Source organism: Ostrea edulis, chromosome 7 (assembly GCF_947568905.1).
Source record: "Ostrea edulis chromosome 7, xbOstEdul1.1, whole genome shotgun sequence".
Lineage (NCBI taxonomy): Eukaryota > Metazoa > Mollusca > Bivalvia > Ostreida > Ostreidae > Ostrea > Ostrea edulis.
In genome coordinates, this window is record NC_079170.1 from 413,047 (window position 1) to 431,491 (window position 18,445).

The following is an 18,445-nucleotide window of genomic DNA, read 5'->3' on the forward strand; positions in this document are numbered from 1 at the left end:
TCGGAAATTGAATGCATAGTAATTAATTTTGTGTAAATTCTTGAAAATAACTCCCATCTGTAACTGACTAGAACTTGCAATTTATGTCTGAAGGATGCAATCAAAAATGCATAATTATGATTTACTGTTCGTGTATAGTAAGAGAGAAGACCATACTGATGGCATCCATATATTTATACCTGTATTATTGTACACAAGTACTAGGCCTATGTTGCATGACGTTATAACAACGACGAATGTGTCCTGTCGCGATGACGAACGACCCCCCCCCCCCCTCCCCAACCACTGACTTCCAGGAATCAAGAGAGTGAATGCACTTGATTATCTATTCATTGACTGCATGTTACGACTTTTATCATACATGAATGATTATCATTTGCTAAAATCTACTGAGAGTTTCAGAAGAAGAAGAGAAAAAAAAATCCGAGAACATCTCGCGATTAACGTTAACGGGTTATATAACTCAAAGAAAACATAAATGAGTGGCTCTAAAGCTTCATTTATAATTTAGACATGAAAAATGTTACGTTACTTTCTGGCTTTGATTAGAGCATTCTGTATGCCTATTTGATATCGAGATTCAGCCCTTGCTATCAGTTTTATATCAGAGCGCTGGATAATTGTGCACTTGTTCCTTCCAGTATGGCCTTCCGTTTGAAAGGTATCGGCTTTAAAAGATAATTTTGCAATGCGTTTTTTAGTGGAGAGGAAAATGGGTGTTTCAAAAAAAAAAATTTCACGAAGTGCATGTCTGATAAGGGCGCTTCTGTAGATTTCAAATGTAGATAACACTTTACGATTCATAAAATCATGAATGGAAGAACTTAGGACTTTCGCTTCGCAGCTTGTCTCTGCAGATAATATTATTGGATCCGCCAATTTGGCGGGAAAGCGTGCTATCTTTTTTCCCCTTTCGTTTTTTTGTGCCGTTATATCCTGCTAATATCGATATCCACCCATTATTTAATCAGGAATGTTTTTGCAGAAACGGAAAAATGATAAAAACCTCGATTTTATATATACTCTGTTATTCGAACAAAGCAAGCAACAGTTACCCTTGGCAGATAGGGGGCGCTTTAAATTTAAGAAGCTATAACGTGTTTTCCCATGTAACTAACAAGGAAGCGTAAAAACTATTATTATGTATGTATGAGTGAAATTACCGCTAGTAAAACAGCAGCCTCTCTAACGGCAAGGTAAGGGTGTTCATGGCAATATATTATCGTAGATATTTAAGGTACTTATAACTTTTGTTAGTAGATTATCTTTAAGATCTACTTTCACTTTCGATGCACATGCATTCGGCCACCGTTACAGGTGATGGTCATGTTTTGAGATTTTGATGTACTTCGCGAACACTTATCAAATAATGAACACAAAATCCATACCAAATAAAAGAAGTAGAGAGCTGATTATTTCATAATATTTTCCCGTTTATTGGGAGAGAAGAAACATGGTAGAAGGGCGTGTGACATGTAAGTTTATCCTTGTGAATAAATTAGTGTCACTTTGATATATGATGTTGATGAGCTTAATATTAAAGTTTACCTGCGCTGTTTATGTAAAGACTCAATTAGAATACACATGGATTATTTGTAAAAAGTGTCATCTTGCACTTGTTTAGGTTTGTGTCTCGTTTTGCCTACATGTTAGTTTCTCTACACTGTCTCCATCTTTGGGAAGTGTCAGCCACTGTTTCCAAAAGTCGAGTTAACATTCTGCACTGATGTGACTGTGCTAATATTGATGTTGGGGTGTTCAGGTGGGTGGGTTGGAACTTCGCTTCTAAAACAATATGGGCACTCTTACCATACAGGTTTTTATATGGATAAAAAAAAATTAAAGTTTTTGAAATATACACTTTTTACTCTTTTTTGGGGTGTATATTTATGCTTGTATGGCCATATGAAGTTGGAGAATTTTTCAAAGAATATTTGGTCTTAATGTACCAAGTAATGCTTATCTGGAAATTCTAAGAAATACTGGTCTCTTGCAGTCAGGACATCTTAAAAATGTCCTGTAGTTTAAATAGGATAAATCTTTAAAGCATCTTGTAAGTTGCACTTCAGTGAATGAACTTTAAACTGTTTCACATACATGTGCATGGTGAAACAGTTGATTTGGAAATCATTCAATTAGGAAGAAATTAATTGAGCCTTATAAATTTTGAAAAATGAATTTGATAAAATAATTTTATCGTGTCATATCTTGATTATTTTGCATGTACCTGCCACATGCAAAACTTGATAATTACTTGTATGAAGTTTTAGAATGTCTTTATCAGGATAGGCATATATACACCATGTTTATTGTAAGTACACCTATTCTTGTATATCCTGCAATATTAACAACATTCTGCTTTATTGGTTTGTGTTTGTTCTGGTTCATTCTATCAATACCCACTTCACTATGATAAGTGTTGCCTTTTTACATTAGCAATGGCGCGAATATTATCCCTAGTTTCTAAGAATGAGAGCTCTAAAGTCACAAATGTCCACTTATAGACCTCTGACTGATTGTCAGATACAGCCAAAGTTTTAAAGAAAAGGAAGTATGGCGTTTTCTTTTTAATAGATTTTATATGAACCCAGGGGCAAAGGTCAACTATGTTTACTGTACACTAACACAGCTGTTATGTAATCTGGACAACAATGGTGGACTGTTGGCCCAAATGCATGAGTGGCTGTCGCAAAAAGAGTTGTACGAGTCAGAGTGTGAATTAACCATCTGTAAATGTAGAATTTTTAAAATGTAAAGAATAATAAGCATGATAAGTGGAGATTGAAATAGCATTCATAACCAATGGTCCATGTTTTTATCTGTGAATTTTGAATAAGTCTCTGTCTATTAATCAGGATGATCACGTATGTTACAAATGTTATATATTTTATTCAAATAGTGTTGCTAACTTTTGAGAAATCTATGCATTGATGACAGTTTATCTGTTTACAGTGCAGATGTTTGGTCTAGTGTGAAGTGCATGCTTCTGCTCTAGTGTGAAGTACATGCTTCTGCATGGTCTAGAGTATAGATCTACTTATTCTTCATAAAATGGACACACCCATACACACAAGTGTTTGTATGTATATATATATATATATATATATATACACATATATATACAAAGATTGTATACATATATATATATATATATATATATATATATATATATATATATATATATAATCCAAAATATAAGTAAATATCCACACAAGTAATAGGATAATAAAGAAAAATTTGAACATCGAAAATAACTCAACCGGTTTCATTTTCAATAGTTATTACATTATAATTGTTTATAGTTACACATTATAGATTTAACTATGACATCAAAAGTTATTTTCGGCATTCTAATTTTTCTTTATTATATATATATATATATATATATATATATATATATGTAATGAACAAGTAGATTGTATTATTTTCATTTGACAATCTAATTGTTCGTGTAGGGTCATATTATTCAATAATTTGATTATCCACTTTGTGGATCCAACACTTCTAGGTATAGGATATTGCTGGAATTTAGTGTTCTCTCTGTACATGTGTATATAGATATAAGATATAATGCTAGTCTGACAGATATCCTGTTAAGTGAACACAAAGTTGAGTCCAGAAAAAAGAATGTCAACATAGTGATATATCATTTAGATTGGTGTGTAAGGAAAATCAATAAGATATAATTAAAAATAAACAGATCTGTAAAAATTCTGCTTTTTTTTTACCCTCTTCAAGAGTCTTTTGGTAATCAATCATCATACAACTGTTATCTCATGTCAAACCAGGAAAGTCTTAGTTTGTGTGAGGCAATGTATCCGGGACTGCATGCTGGGCTGAGGTCATCATTATCTTAAAGTGTCTTATTCCCGCATGTACAGAGACATCCTAAAAGTATAAGGTCAACTTTGTTTTTCCTATACATTTCGTACAAAACTATATTTTCTGTAGTTTCATAACTTTTTATTGTAACTTAAGTACAGTGTACCTGTATGAATAGTTTCATCACTTTTTATTGTAACTTAAGTACAGTGTACCTGTATGAATAGTTTACCACAGATTGTTTTGTTTTGTTTGTATTTTTTTTTTTTACATCCCATTTGAGAATTTATCACTTATGTGGAGATGAATTTTGATCTATGTATGGCATGCAGGGCCATAGCAGAGAATGTAACTGTGTGAAAGTCTATCTTGGGCTTTACCTTTAAAAAAAAAAAATTCAATAATTGTATGTTAATTTAAAAAATTCCCCAATCTGAACAGAAAGTTCTGATAAATTTCCCAATCTAATAGGATCAGGACCCAGCTGTCCCAAAAACTGTATAAGTGACAATTAACCCTGATGGTGTCAATACCTAATCTGCCTATTGTGATAGGGAACCATATCCAAAGGACCTGTATCTTGTAATGCCAGACGTTTAATAAAGGAACAAGCACTACAGTATGTAAATTCTCTGTTAGTTCAATAATAGGTTTGTGCATACCACCAATTATTTGCATTGCATTTTATAAATGGAATAAAGTTTGAGATTAATGTAAATTTCAATTGCCATTCAAGTAGATACACAGCAGAACAATTTTGTTTTGGATTTTTAATTAATATTCATTGAATATCTTAATAAATGTAAAAAGTGTTGTGTTACATAATTATGATGATATTGATTTTAAGTATTGATAGATTTAAAGATTCAATCATGGTATTGATTTTATCAAAATAGTTCAATAGATAAATTTGCAATCACTTACTCAAAACATGTATGACAATTTGTATGAAATGTAGAGAGGAAGAACTCAAGAGTTGACTGAATGGGAGACTCTGTACACTGTACATATGTGACTGTAGGAAATTTATTCAGGTCTACTTTTGTAAATCAGGAAGTACCGTGGAATGAATCGGAGATTGTTTGAGGACATTGAAAGCACTTAATCTGTGACTGTCTTAACCTAGAATGCAGTAGGAGATGGGAGTTTTATATTTAGCATTCCTATACCCAATGTGAGGATCATTTAATATTATGATGTGAGTTAATGATTTAATTGCAGTCAATCTGTTTGTTTGGCACACTCAAAACTTTGTAAACTGTAAGAGAACTTAGATATTTGACATGTGTATTACGATACCTTCTGTCAGTACTGTCTTGTTCATAAAAACACACGATACCTTCTGTCAGTACTGTCTTGTTCATATAAACACATGATACTTTCTGTCAGTACTGTGTTCATATAAACACACGATACCTTCTGTCAGTACTGTCTTGTTCATAAAAAACAGACGATACCTTCTGTCAGTACTGTGTTCATGTAAAACACACGATACCTTCTGTCAATACTGTCTTGTTCATAAAAAACATACGATACCTTCTGTCAGTACTGTCTTGTTCATGTAAAACACACGATACCTTCTGTCAGTACTGTCTTGTTCATAAAAAACACACGATACCTTCTGTCAGTACTGTCTTGTTCATAAAAAACAGACGATACCTTCTGTCAGTATTGTCTTGTTCATTAAAAACATACGATACCTTCTGTCAGTACTGTGTTGTTCATGTAAAACAGAGATATACAGTATAATTTGTCCAAACCGGCCTCTGAGTACTCCGGCGCTCTGTCAATTCCGGCCACAAAATATAGTCCCTAACATTTCTTTAACAAATCCTTTATTAATAATTCCCTGTACTCCGGATACTGCGTATTCTGTATATCGGCCGGCTTACACAGTCCAAACTGCTATCAATTAACTTTAATTATCCTGTGTAAACCGGCCCCTCGATGATACACCACCCTAATTGTTGCGGTCAATTGTATTCGGTGTACACAAGGTCCCAACTGCTCGTAATTAGCTCTAATTATCGCATTTAAACCAGCCACCCCACGATGACCAACCTGTCAACTTTTTCAAATGAGCACGACCATAAAACACTGACATTTGTATTTTTACATTTTGAATTCTTTTGTGATATATTAAAACGTTAGCAATCATTACACACGTATGTATAGATAGTGAATACAAGGGAAGCAACTCTCATTCTTGTCAACATTCTGCACTCCGGACTCTGTGCAAACCGGCCAATTTCTTTGGAACCACACATAGCCGGTTTAGACAGATTATACTGTATATAGTATACAAAGGATGCTCTCACTCGAAACAGAATTTGCTGATGATCTGTAGATGTTCGAACTCCAGCCCATTGACCAATTTTATTTGAAGGTCATTATGTCAAGGGGACAATTAATGAACCTATTTCATGTGTGAATCATATCTTTGTAGAAAAACCCCCTCAACATGGCCGTGCATTACTCTAGAGTTGCTCACACATCGTGGATTTAATCTTGTTCTATATCAAGGTCTTTTGGAATTGGTCCATGTTACTTGGAGTTTCTTGATCTCAGTGATAGTCAGAAATGTGAACCTCTTCACTGCTTAATAACTGATTCTTCAATATTGCTGTGCATTTAGGATATTTTTAAATTTCCTTGTGTGTATCTTCCTGACCCTGAGCTGTTATTTGCAGTCTGCTTCCCGAACTATCATTGACAGTCCGTTTCTTCTTGAGCTGCTCATAGTCTGTTTCTTCTATCTCTAGATGTGCACCATCATTTCCAGTAGGAAATTAAAGTGTTTACATTTAATTATCATTTGTAAACAGATGTGACACTACAGTTATCAAATTATGTAAGCACTTCACAATTAAAATAATCCCCAGGCATTTACAATTCAGACTATTATATATTGATTCAGTAAATGCTCAGTGAAATGCCCCAGTACTCTATAGAATTTGTAGGAAAAATAACAAAGTATGTTATGAATGAAAATAGCAATGGGGAATTAAACTGACCTATAATTTTCAAAATTGTCTCATCTAAAAACCAGGATATTGTGATTGAGATGAATTCCTGGCCATCATTTATGATTATAGCATCACAATGATGATGTAACATTTCCAGTACCATGACTATAACACATAAAATAATCATTGCTTTTATTTATAGTGCAGTGGAATTGTTCAAATCAGACAGAATTTTTAAATATATTCGAAGGCAGATATGGTATTAATGTAATCTTTCTTGTTTGATGATGGAGAATTTGGACTTGTGTATAAGGGGATATACTTAAATACAAAGCAATAAGACTTAATGAAAAGCTGGCTCAAAGTACCTCTGCAGTGATTCAGATTGGTGTAGGTCATTCGGAAATGGTCAATAAATATTCAAAATGGTCGATTCATCCGAAAGGCCAAAATGGCAAATGAAATTTTCGATTTTCGGTCAGTTTGGCCAATCGTTTTTTAGTGTTTATCGGCCACAGAAAAATAAACGCTATCTCTATTGGTTTGTCATAATACAAGTACTCAGTCAATCATTTGTAAAGATGATTTTGATTGTTTTTCAAAAATTTCCATCCAATCAAAATTACTTTGAGAAAATAAAATCAAATGTTACCCTGGCCTGCTAATCTTTCCTCTCTTGTTCAAGTTTCTTGCACCAATCAGTAGGGAACCAGTTTAAGACAAAATGGATCTGATTAAGAGTCTTCTTCTTCCATTAAAGTGAAGGGCCACTATTCCCTGACTCCTCTTCATGCCTCTGGCTTGATGATGGGCATCAAACTCTATTAAACATTGGATTTTCATGCCCTGCAACACAGGAAGCAACCAGGAAGTAACTGTCATGATAATTAAACTAAAGAATTGAGAAATAAAAATTCAGTATTCAACAAGTTTTGAGTTTATTTTGCAGCATTGCTTTAAACATATTTAGAGCCTTAAGTTTTCATGAGTTAGGCCAAAACATCTTTGCTAGCCAAGGGTCTGCTCCTCAGACCTCTTCAGCAGAGAGAAGCGGAGCTGATCGTAAACCCTTGGCTAGCAAAGATGGGCCAAAATGGCCTATTATTATTTTTTTTATCATTTAGGCCCTCTGTCCTATCAACTTGCATCACTGCCTGTGTTGTCCTCTAGACACTTCATTAGACAATCTCCATTGATGAACATCTGAACTCTTCAGCATGGGAAAATAGGAAAGTCTATAGTGGCTGCTAATTACCCCAAAACTGTTTCATCCAACAAAAGTTCCACCACAATAACGTATGTTCCAAGGTAACAAATTTCCCCTCTTTCAAAAGAGAAGACTGATCTATCTTGAGAGCATCAACTAAAATTCAGTCATAAACAGTTTTTGAAAACACAACATATTTACACTATGCATAGGTTTCTGAAGGAGACTGTTCACTATCTCAAACACTTCCTTACCCAAGCACCATCTTGTAGTGCTTTGAGTAGGTTTAGACATGATGTATTTTCTTGGTCAAACAATCAGCAAGCTGGTTTTCACATTCCATCCATTTCATTCTATGATTGTTTTCTGTTGAATCAACTCTCGAATACTGCTGGTTTCCATTCTCAGTCTTTTCTCTGTCACTTGCTTCTTTGACTTGATTGCATCTTTGAGTGATTGACAGTCATGCAGGCAAACAATCGGCAAGTCTATATTTTGTGTGTTCTTCCAGACATCAACTCCATCATGTAAAGAGAAACCAAATACATTCTGTTGCCAGTGGCATTGGCCATTGCTAGTGTCTCTACAGCTAGTGTGCTTCTTGCTACTCTCCTGATTCTTTTTGACTGCCAGGTTGAGGGAGAAAACAATCTGTTAGATCCCAACAGTGCAATAAAATGTCCTTTTGAGTTTCTCCATCAGGTCAGGTAGGTTTCCAAGGGATGCGTCACAGAATATATCACAAGCTTTAAGGTGCTTTGCTGGCCATGATTTTGAAATTCAAATGAAATCAACCTTTTCCAACTTTATGGTTTTTATCTTGTTTGAACACTGGCCTTTTTCAAGCTTGAAGCAAAATTGGATGCATCGAATATGATATCTGGTCTGCTTTGTCTGGCGCCTATCCACAGTATTTGTCCCATTTTTGACTGGAGAATTTCTTTTTCCGTCACTGTCAGTGTGTCCTCTTTCTCTGCATAACGACTCTTTTTAGTTGCAATGAACTGAATGTTTTTTTGATGGTTATTTTGACTAAGTTGTATACCATTATCAAGTTTTGATAATTCAATTCCTACATATGAAAATGATTTGTTTTCTTCTCCATCTTCTTTTCCAAAAAGAAAAGTTTTTATTGATTATTGTGTTCTCAAATTCAGTAGATCCTTCCCATAAGAAGTCGTCTACATGACACGCAAGTACCCCATCAACATTTTGTTTATTCTTCCTAAGGAATACTGCTGGATCAGCTTTTGAAACCTCATCCCCACAACCAACAAGTACTTCATTAACTCTGTTAAATCAGCAAAGAGAAGCATCAGACAGTCCACACACAATACGTTTACAACAGCTGAGCTTCTGGAGGCAGATTCACACATATCTTGCGTTCAATTTGTAACCACTGAAGAAAAGCTGTTTTAATATCAATAGTGTGGACACTTCAATGTCCCAGTGCTAATTAATATAGTCAGAACGAGTCTTAGAGAATCCGAACCACAAGTAGAGGAATCTTTAAGTAGGTCATCCTGGTATACTTCTCCAAATCCTCTAGCTACTATTCTTGCTTTGTATACTGTTCCTTAGCTCGAGGACCAAATCAGCTGAATGATTGTGTCTTGAGACTTCTTGATATACCCTTTTGGCCATTGTTTTTTTCTTAAACATTATTTCTCCATGATGAGAGTTCCTTTTGTTTGGGACACATCAGTCAAAACCATCGCATTGTCATTTTCACAGATCTCTAACTCCTCTATTTACTCATATTGATTGAAATTTTAGTGCCCTTGTGAGACTCTGGTTACAGGTAACTCAGGTTGTACCAGTTTCTATTGTTTCCTGCTGCTTTACCAGCTCGTCCTCTTGGAACACAATTATCCCCATTCTGTTTGTCCCAATATTTGATGCCTTGTCCTTTCTTTAAATTCCTCAAACATTCATCAGTACATTCATAATGATGTTCATCCACAACATTTTCTCACTGTTATTTCCTCAGTCCGAGTAGCTGTCGCTTTCTTCTCTCCAGTTTCTCCCATTTGCTGTTTATCCATTAAACTGGTAGATTTATTTTCTTGTATTGCCTTCTGCTGATGGAGTTGTTTTTGTTATTCTACACAGGTGTACAGGAACACGTCTTACAAATACTGCTGGACCATCTTGTCCTATTACCACACCAAGGTCTTTCCACTTTCCACTATCTGGAGCTGGTGTGATAAACAATCTCTTTTCTGGTATTGGATGCAACCTGGATGGACCTGCATTCTCAAAACTCTTCTGATTCTCTCAGAACACTCACTTTTAGTGAAGGCTGTTTTAGAGGAATGGAACATGCCTCAATGTATTTTCTAACTATTGTATTCGTTGTTCCATCCAGAGCTGGCGGTTTGTCCTAACTATTGTACTCGTTCTATTCAGAGCTGGTGGTCTGTCCAAACTATTATATTTGTTGTTCCATCCATAGCGGGCGGTCTGTCCTAACTATTGTATTCGTTGTTCCATCCAGAGCTGGCGGTCTGTTTTAACTATATTGTACTTGTTCCATCCAGAGCTGGCGGTCTCTCCTAACTATTGTACTTGTTGTTCCATCCAGAGCTGGTGGTCTGTCCTAACTATTATATTTGTTGTTCCATCCAGAACTGGTGGTCTGTCCTAACTATTGTATTTGTTGTTCCATCCAGAGCTGGCAGTCTGTCAGTGAGAACACTTAAGCAGATTAGGGTTGCGTCCAAATACCAGTTGATAGAAGCTGAATCCATGAACATTGTACAGGGCATTCTTCACCACAAGCGCCCAATTCACAGCTGTCTCCTAATCAGTCATTTTTTGCTGTAATGTTTTAGAGTATTTCTGTAAGAGTTGTGTTATGATGTTCCAACATACCATTGCTACAGGAGCTGTCAATGTAGCTGTCGTTTTCACTTCCATATTGAAATTTTCAGCCATACCACAAACTTCTTTGTTGAATTCACCATCATTATCATTGTTTAAAAAATTTATTTCAGGGACATTATCCATTGTGTTCAGTCATTGAAGAGTTTGACTATTCAATACTTAGCAGTTGAATAGTCAACTCTTCAATACTAAACTGTTGAATAATAAACGGTTTACTGTTGAATAGATAACTATTCAACTGTTGGTTTAAAGGTTGCAAATAAGATAAAACTAAAGGTTGTACGTAAATCCTAGGCACCTGATCCCACCTCTGGTATGTCCAGGGGTCCGTGTTTGCCTAACTATCTATTTGTATTGCTTGTAGGAGTTATGAGATTGATCACTGTTCGTTATCTTCACCTTTCATTTGATATTTGCTCTATCCAACTCATTGAAATGGTGTTTTTATTCACTCAGCAAGCCTTTCAAATTAATACACCATTTGAACTCATCGGATAGAACAAACATCAAATCACGCATATAGAAACCCTCTATACACCATATGTCACCTGCTCCTTGTCCTGTTCACTGCTTGCTATCGCATCAGACCTGACTGCAGCAGTACAGTGACTGGCTTTTTCACACACGAATTGTTCTGACAGTTAGTGGCGTACATTCTAGTGGCTGCAGTTGTTCTTAATGAATTATAATAAATTGTTCTGACAGTTAGTGGCGTACATTCTAGTGGCTGCAGTTGTTCTTAATGAATTATAATAAATTGTTCTGACAGTTAGTGGCGTACATTCTAGTGGCTGCAGTTGTTCTTAATGAATTATAATAAATTGTTCTGACAGTTAGTGGCGTACATTCTAGTGGCTGCAGTTGTTCTTAATGAATTATAATAAAGTCCCACTAGGCCAGTGTTTTACATGTAGATCTCAACTTCAGAAATGATGTTAATTCCAATGTGCTGGTCTGTGTATCATTCATCTCAGCAGGTTTAATTGATCCTCGAGCGAAGGTAGAAAGATGTATCAGAGATAAGTGTCACAAAAAGACTAAGTATTCTCTTTTAAATCTTTCGAAAAAGTACTAGTATTTTCTCCTTGGAACTCATTTAAAACTCCATTTGAATCCATCAGCAATTCTTCCTCAGATATATCACTATAACAGTTCAATTTCAGGTCAAAGTTTGCTGAACAGGATGGACTTTCTAAATCCCAAACATCATTTAAAACCGTATCTGTAGCCACACTGTAGCTTAATTCCTAAGATTTAAATTGAGTAAAGAAAATTTCATCAACTGAATCCATTCTCCTTCTTTCATGAAATGAATTGAGATTTTGTGTAAGGGTGTTTTTATAGACAATATGACTGTTGAATAGATGAATGCTTCCATGCAACAGACCATGTCTGTCATCTGACTGTGTTCATTGTGTTTCAGCAAATGAATAGTTGTATGTATTCTTTCAGTAGGGGGCTCAATTTAGGGAAATTTTCTGAGTAAGATAAATAACAAGATGATGTTGAATAGGTAGTGATTGCTCCTCGTCGAAGGCTTAGAATTGAGAATATCAGGTTTTTCGGATATGACCTTAAAAACAAAGGTCCTGTATTGCAACAGGTGTTGGCATGATAAAGAAACCTCACTGCATTCTTACCGCCCTGAGCGCTATAAGCATCGAAATTTGTGTTACTTCACCTACAGCTGGTGATGTGACAATACGAGTGAAAAATTCTCAACATAAAACAATCGTTTCCTTTTCATCTTTGCTCATGTTTTCAGTGATTTTAAGAATTTCCTCTTCTTTTAAAAGCTTGTTCACTGGCTGATTCTAAATCTTGACACAATAATGTCCATTGAAGTAAATTCTAAATTCACAGGATTAAACATGACACAATAATGTCCATTGAAGTAAATTCGAAATTCACAGGATTAAACATAGTGGCTTATTGGCCAATTTTTAGGTCTAGAACTGTTCCTGCCTTCTTGAATTCATCATTTGCTTAACAAAAGAGGAATATCACATTTAACAATCTCAGTTTCAATGTTGCATCTTGTTTTACCAATAATAGCTGGTATCATGGCAAGTTGAAGAGAGTGTACTACTTTGCCGCCTCCAAACTTGAATACAGTGACTTGTGACTGTTGGAATTCCTGATAAAAATGTTGTCTTCCTCTCAGTAATTCCTGCTTGTAAACCCCGATGTGCAGTGACCTCGGAGGTCACCAGTTCAGGGAAAAAAGTGAAAGAGGGGCACTGAGCATGTGTTAGATATGTAAACAATTTAACATGCCAATTTTATAAAAAAAAAATTCACTATCAAAGTTGATTTGATCGAGTGGCACAGTTGTTTAATTATCACTTTCTTACACTTACAGTACTTCTTGCCATTCATGAAACGATGTAATATTTTAAATAAACTAGATGTATAAAGTAAATGTCAAACCCTGGTATAGTTATTCATGTTAGTTTCCATGTACAGGTGACTTATATACATAAGACTTAACAAAGAGTAATGGGAATGGTGATTTGGATAGAATAATTGAAAATTTTAGAAGGTTAAAGAAAATCAGATCTGTAAAATAAAGATAATATAATGTTTAATATGATTTTAAAACTTATTTACGATAAAATTGATTTTTCCCAATTTGACTGAAATGTCGACAATTTTTTCCCAATTGGAAAGCCACAGGACCCTTGTTAAGAATGTAGAAAAATCACTGGATTATATTAGTTATACCAATAGGATTTAATTGATGCACAATTGTATAGTTGAGAAATGCCATCAGTTACAGCTTGTATTGCATTAAGTACGGTCGTTGAACTTCGAATTAAAATGGGCAAGGGTACATATGAAATGTGCATAAATGTGCTAAATTAAAAATTTGTTTCATTTTGATTAACATGCAGAGCAATTCATTAATTGTTTTTACTTGATTCTGTATAATTTGATTTATATTTGTTTTTATACTCCCAAGATCGGAAGGGGGGGGGGCGGGATATTGTTTTTGTCCTGTCTGTCAATCTGTCATTCTGTCTGAAACTTTAACCTTGCTAATAACTTTTGAAAAGTAAGTGCTAGAGCTTTGATATTTCACATGAGTATTTCTTGTGACAAGACCTTTCGGTGGGTACCAATATTTTTTACCCTGTGACCTTGACCTTGCAGTTTGACCTACTTTTTGAAAATTTTAACCTTTCTAATAACTTTTGAACAGTAAGTGATAGAGCTTTGATATTTCACATGAGTATTCCTTGTGACAAGACCTTTCCGTTGGTACTAAACCTTTTGACCTTGACATTTGACCTATTTTTAATAAAATTGACATTGGTCATAACTTCTAAATGGTAAATATTAGAGCTTTCATATTGTACATGAGCATTTCTTGTGACAATTTCTTTCTACTGGTACCAAGATATTTGTCCTTGTGATCTTGGCCGTCTTTGGGATAGGCCATTATAGGGGACATTTGTGTTTCACAAACACATCTTGTTTCTGTATAATTTGATTTATTTGTTTTTTCATTCACCACTTGTTAGCATGAAAACTCACTATATCCTATTACTACATCCATTCAATTAATTTAGGTAGTTTTAATTTATATACAATAGTAGCTCAATATTGAATTTTATTGAAGATGGTGTAAATTTATGACGTCATGATGGCTAGCAGGACTTTTTTTCTACATGTAAATAAAACATATTTAGGTTCACCTAAGCCCGGCTGTCTAGTGATTGTGAAATGTTTTTGTGAAGTCTGACACAGGTCAGTCCAAAAATGCTTCATGCCAAATTTGAAAGGAATTGGTAGTTATCAAGAAGTTAAAAATGTTTAATTGTTTATACATTTGATCACTGACCATTTTTGTCCTACCCTGATACCAAAACCCCTACCTCGGGGATCATGAAATTTTCAATTTTGTTAGAGGCCTTCCTGCTCTATATCACTATGTATTTAGTTTTTCTTACACCTGTGTGGTTGTAGAGAAGACGATTTTTGAAAATTGGTCAATTTTTAACAGCTTTTGCCCCACCCTCAAGGCCCCAGGGATTCAGAAGTCCTGAGACTTACAATTTATGTCCTTCTTGTCTCAAAGATGCTTCATGAATGCCAAATTTGAAAGATCTAATTGGAGTGGTAGTTATCAAGAAGTTAAAGATGTTCTATTGTTCACAAATGTTATAACTGACCATTTTGGTCCCACCCTGATTACAAAACTCCTACCCCTATCCAGTGACTGTGAAATGTTTTTGTGAAGACTCACTCAGGACAGTCCCAAGAAATTGACCATTAAGCGGCAATGTAAACAAACTATTAATTTAAAGAAGGATATTTATAAATGAAAGATAATTATTGACACATGCAATAGAACCTGTAAATGTCCATTTTACACTCCTAGAAAAACAGATCATTTATTTGTCTTTAGGGTAAAAAATTTATGCGTTTCAAAAAAATTTATGATCTTCTGCAATTGTTAATATACTGAGCAAGCCACGGCAGAACAGGTTATAAAGATAATGGACGTATAATTTTGTGTTTCTACTCGACCAGCGAGAGGTGGAATGTGAAATAAAGGCATTTCATGTATGTAATGAGGTTATATATCATTTGTAAACTATCAATATCAAAACTGGAGTAATGGTTAATTGGTTCTGTGATGTGTAGGGAATTATTACTGCCACAACATTACATACCAGAACATCTCACTGCAGACTACAGTGCATTCTGCAGTAATGTACTCTGATGATAAGGCCAGGAATTGTTTTCATATCAAATTTTTTACATAGCAAAGATGGTTACTACTTAATATGCAGTCTCTATAACGCTACTGAAGGTCATAACTATATATTATGAAATTCTTTTATAGAATCAGAGGTCAGAGTTTTCTTCCACCAAACTTGACAAATATCATCTGAAATGGGATTCAATTTGTATGTTCAATGATATTGGAAACATTCTGTCAAAGAGAATTTAAGAGAAGAGAAAATAAAAAGTGAAAGTAAGTAGGATGGGATACATTGTATGATAATCTGCTTCTCTGGGACCATTAAACCTGCAGCCATGACAGCTAGTTAGCTAGAAGTTACAAAAAGGCTTCTTTATGGAGTACAGGTTAAAGCTTAAATTGTTCTTGGAATTCAGTTGTTCCCTTGGAAGAAGTCGCACTTAAAAGTACAGTTTAACACTAGAATATTACGAAACAGTTTCCTCTTAAGAACAAAAAGACTCTTCTATTTGACCTCTCTCTCTCTCTCTCTCTCTCTCTCTCTCTCTCTATATATATATATGTGTATATATATCATAATGGGGCCACAGTAGAGGTCTAAAGTCTAAAGTTTTATGTAAGAAAAGTAACTTTCTCTGAAACAGTAATTGTCAATTGTCAAATAAGTGTGTAAGCCCCGGGTCTGGAAACAGCTAATTTAAGTGACTCAGGTAAACAATTAATGGATCATAAATATTTCAAAGTTAAAATTTTCATTACAGTGCATTCAAGTGTAGCAACTTCGTTTAACCTGCAACAATAAATGTACATGTTTTTACAATAGTAGGTAGGAGAGGCAGAAATTGATCAAATCTATTTTCATATTCATGACGTAAAAAAAAAAGCAACCCAAAAATCAGCAACCTGAATTCTTGTCAGCAAACACCAATTGCAGTCAGGGTTGAAAAAAATGTGATATGGGTGTATGTAAATGAAAAATGATCCAAATAAGAAACGTAGTGGTTCAAGATTTCATTGTGTTGTGATTGTTTCCAAATTCTCGGCTGATAAGAAGACGCTTCACAGCAGTATCAACACAGCGTAGCTGACATTTATATGGGGTTTGAATATCTGGGAACAATTCTAAATCAAGATTTTCATTTTAGAGTCTATAAATTTGACGGCTCAGGACATCATATGAAATTGACCTCTGATTTAGCGTAATGCATCTCTTCGTCAAATCTTCTCCTTCAGAAAAAAAACAAAAAAAAACAACCTAACTTGTAAATATCAGTGGAGTATGAAGTGCAAAGCCAGCCATAGAATTAGATATTTACTGGTCTAGTAAACACATAACTGCAACAAACTGAGTGTGTTCACTTAACCACTAATATTACACTCTGTATGCATGGTTAGCGTTACCACCCAGTGACAGTTGACGTATCACTAGATCCACCTAACGCAACATAAAATCAATCGATCTAAAGAGTGCATTCTGTTCAAGTTACTTACTTACTCTTCAATATTATCATAAATCTGTCAGTTAACGGTATAAAAGTTTAAATATATATAGCCATTTGTTAGTTCTTCATCCCCCCCCCCCCCCCCCCCCCCCCCAATCATTTGGTGTTGCAATATTATACACTGGACCGTAAGCTAAACCAAAAGCTTGACCACACCTATAAACAATAAACCTAATAAAGACAGTGTTTTATTTTAAAATTCACCACTATTCTGGTATGTATTAATCTTAGAATCGGTCACCAAGTACATTTCTTGTTGACCATATCATGGGGATTTTACTTGAATGATGTATATTTGGAATAAAGAATTTCTGATCAGCAGACCTTGAAGCTTGCTGTTTTTAGTCGAGCAGTAGGGACTGTGACCAAATAAAGCATTTTAACTGCTATTTTACAAGATTAACACTAGATGTGAATTCATAGTGAAGCAGTCACTTAGTGTTGTGTGTCATTGAGAAGTCCAGGCGGATGACAGACCCCTAAATCAGTATTTATAGTAAAATGGAATAACATGGGAGCTCTTTAAACTTTGTTCTCAATGAGTCACTTATTCAGGGTATATCCCGATGTGTCAAAAAAAGGTCACGAAAAAGGAAGTGTAATGGGGGACACACCATGGAAGTTTTGAGTGGTAGTGTGTGTCAGTTGCTCCTGATCATCTTTAGCTATAATTAACCCGATTAAGTGGACAATTTATGAACTGAATAATTGAGGAAGATTATACCAAGAAAAGGATTTTTCTTCCTTGTTGGGTAGGGTGGTGTGAGAGTAGCTGTTAATAGGTGTCTGGTGTTGATAAGAACAGGATGTAGTGTCATGCATATCAGCCACAACACACTGACAACTGTGTGCATGCATTGAAAATGTAATCATCATTATTTTAAACCTGTATGTAAATGGGAATCTTTCCATATTCACTAAACTGGGTGATTTTTATTTGAATTTTTCTGTCTGCCTCATAAGTGTGTTTTGAAATTGCATTTGTCATTTTGTATTAATTAGAGTACATGGATATATTCATGTGGCTTTGAACTTCAAGTCACATACACATAACTGTACATTCTTCCCATTCTTTTCATTGTAGAATCTTAATTAATTTTTTCAAATGAATCATTGATAAAAAAACAACAACCCGAATTTGAAATTGAGGCCAATCTGTAACATGTAGTTCTAATATTTCGTTCTTGATGCAAACCATGCATTCTCTATCTTCAAACCTTTCATTATTGTTGAGAACCGCTCCATTCAAGCATATGTTAAATGAATTAAATTATTTAATGCTTATTATATTAAAGGGGCACACGGGACACGATTTGAACTGAACATTTTCAAATTTTATTTTTCCATTTTT

The 18,445-nt window shown here is 34.8% G+C and overlaps 1 protein-coding gene and 1 long non-coding RNA gene across 6 annotated transcripts in view; one reads left to right on the plus strand and one right to left on the minus strand.

Moving 5' to 3' along the window:
* Nucleotides 1-1,014: 1,014 nt before the first annotated feature.
* The window catches only part of LOC125655396 (plexin A3-like), a 136,044-nt gene continuing 118,613 nt past the window's right edge, over nt 1,015-18,445 (plus strand). The window contains exons 1-3 of one of the 5 annotated variants that reach the window (XM_056142954.1): nt 1,083-1,196; nt 2,285-2,311; nt 15,734-15,865. The gene's annotated coding sequence lies outside the window, so the exon portion shown is untranslated. Of the gene's footprint in view, nt 1,197-2,284; nt 2,312-15,733; nt 17,847-18,445 lie in introns of all 5 variants that reach the window. The other 4 variants (XM_056142956.1, XM_056142952.1, XM_056142953.1 and 1 more) reach the window with 4 other exon arrangements.
* LOC125655402 (uncharacterized) lies at nt 4,065-15,749 on the minus strand. The gene is made up of 2 exons (XR_007362738.2): nt 11,430-15,749; nt 4,065-7,634 (listed from the first exon to the last, which is right to left on the minus strand). It is a non-coding gene; the product is annotated as an uncharacterized LOC125655402 (long non-coding RNA).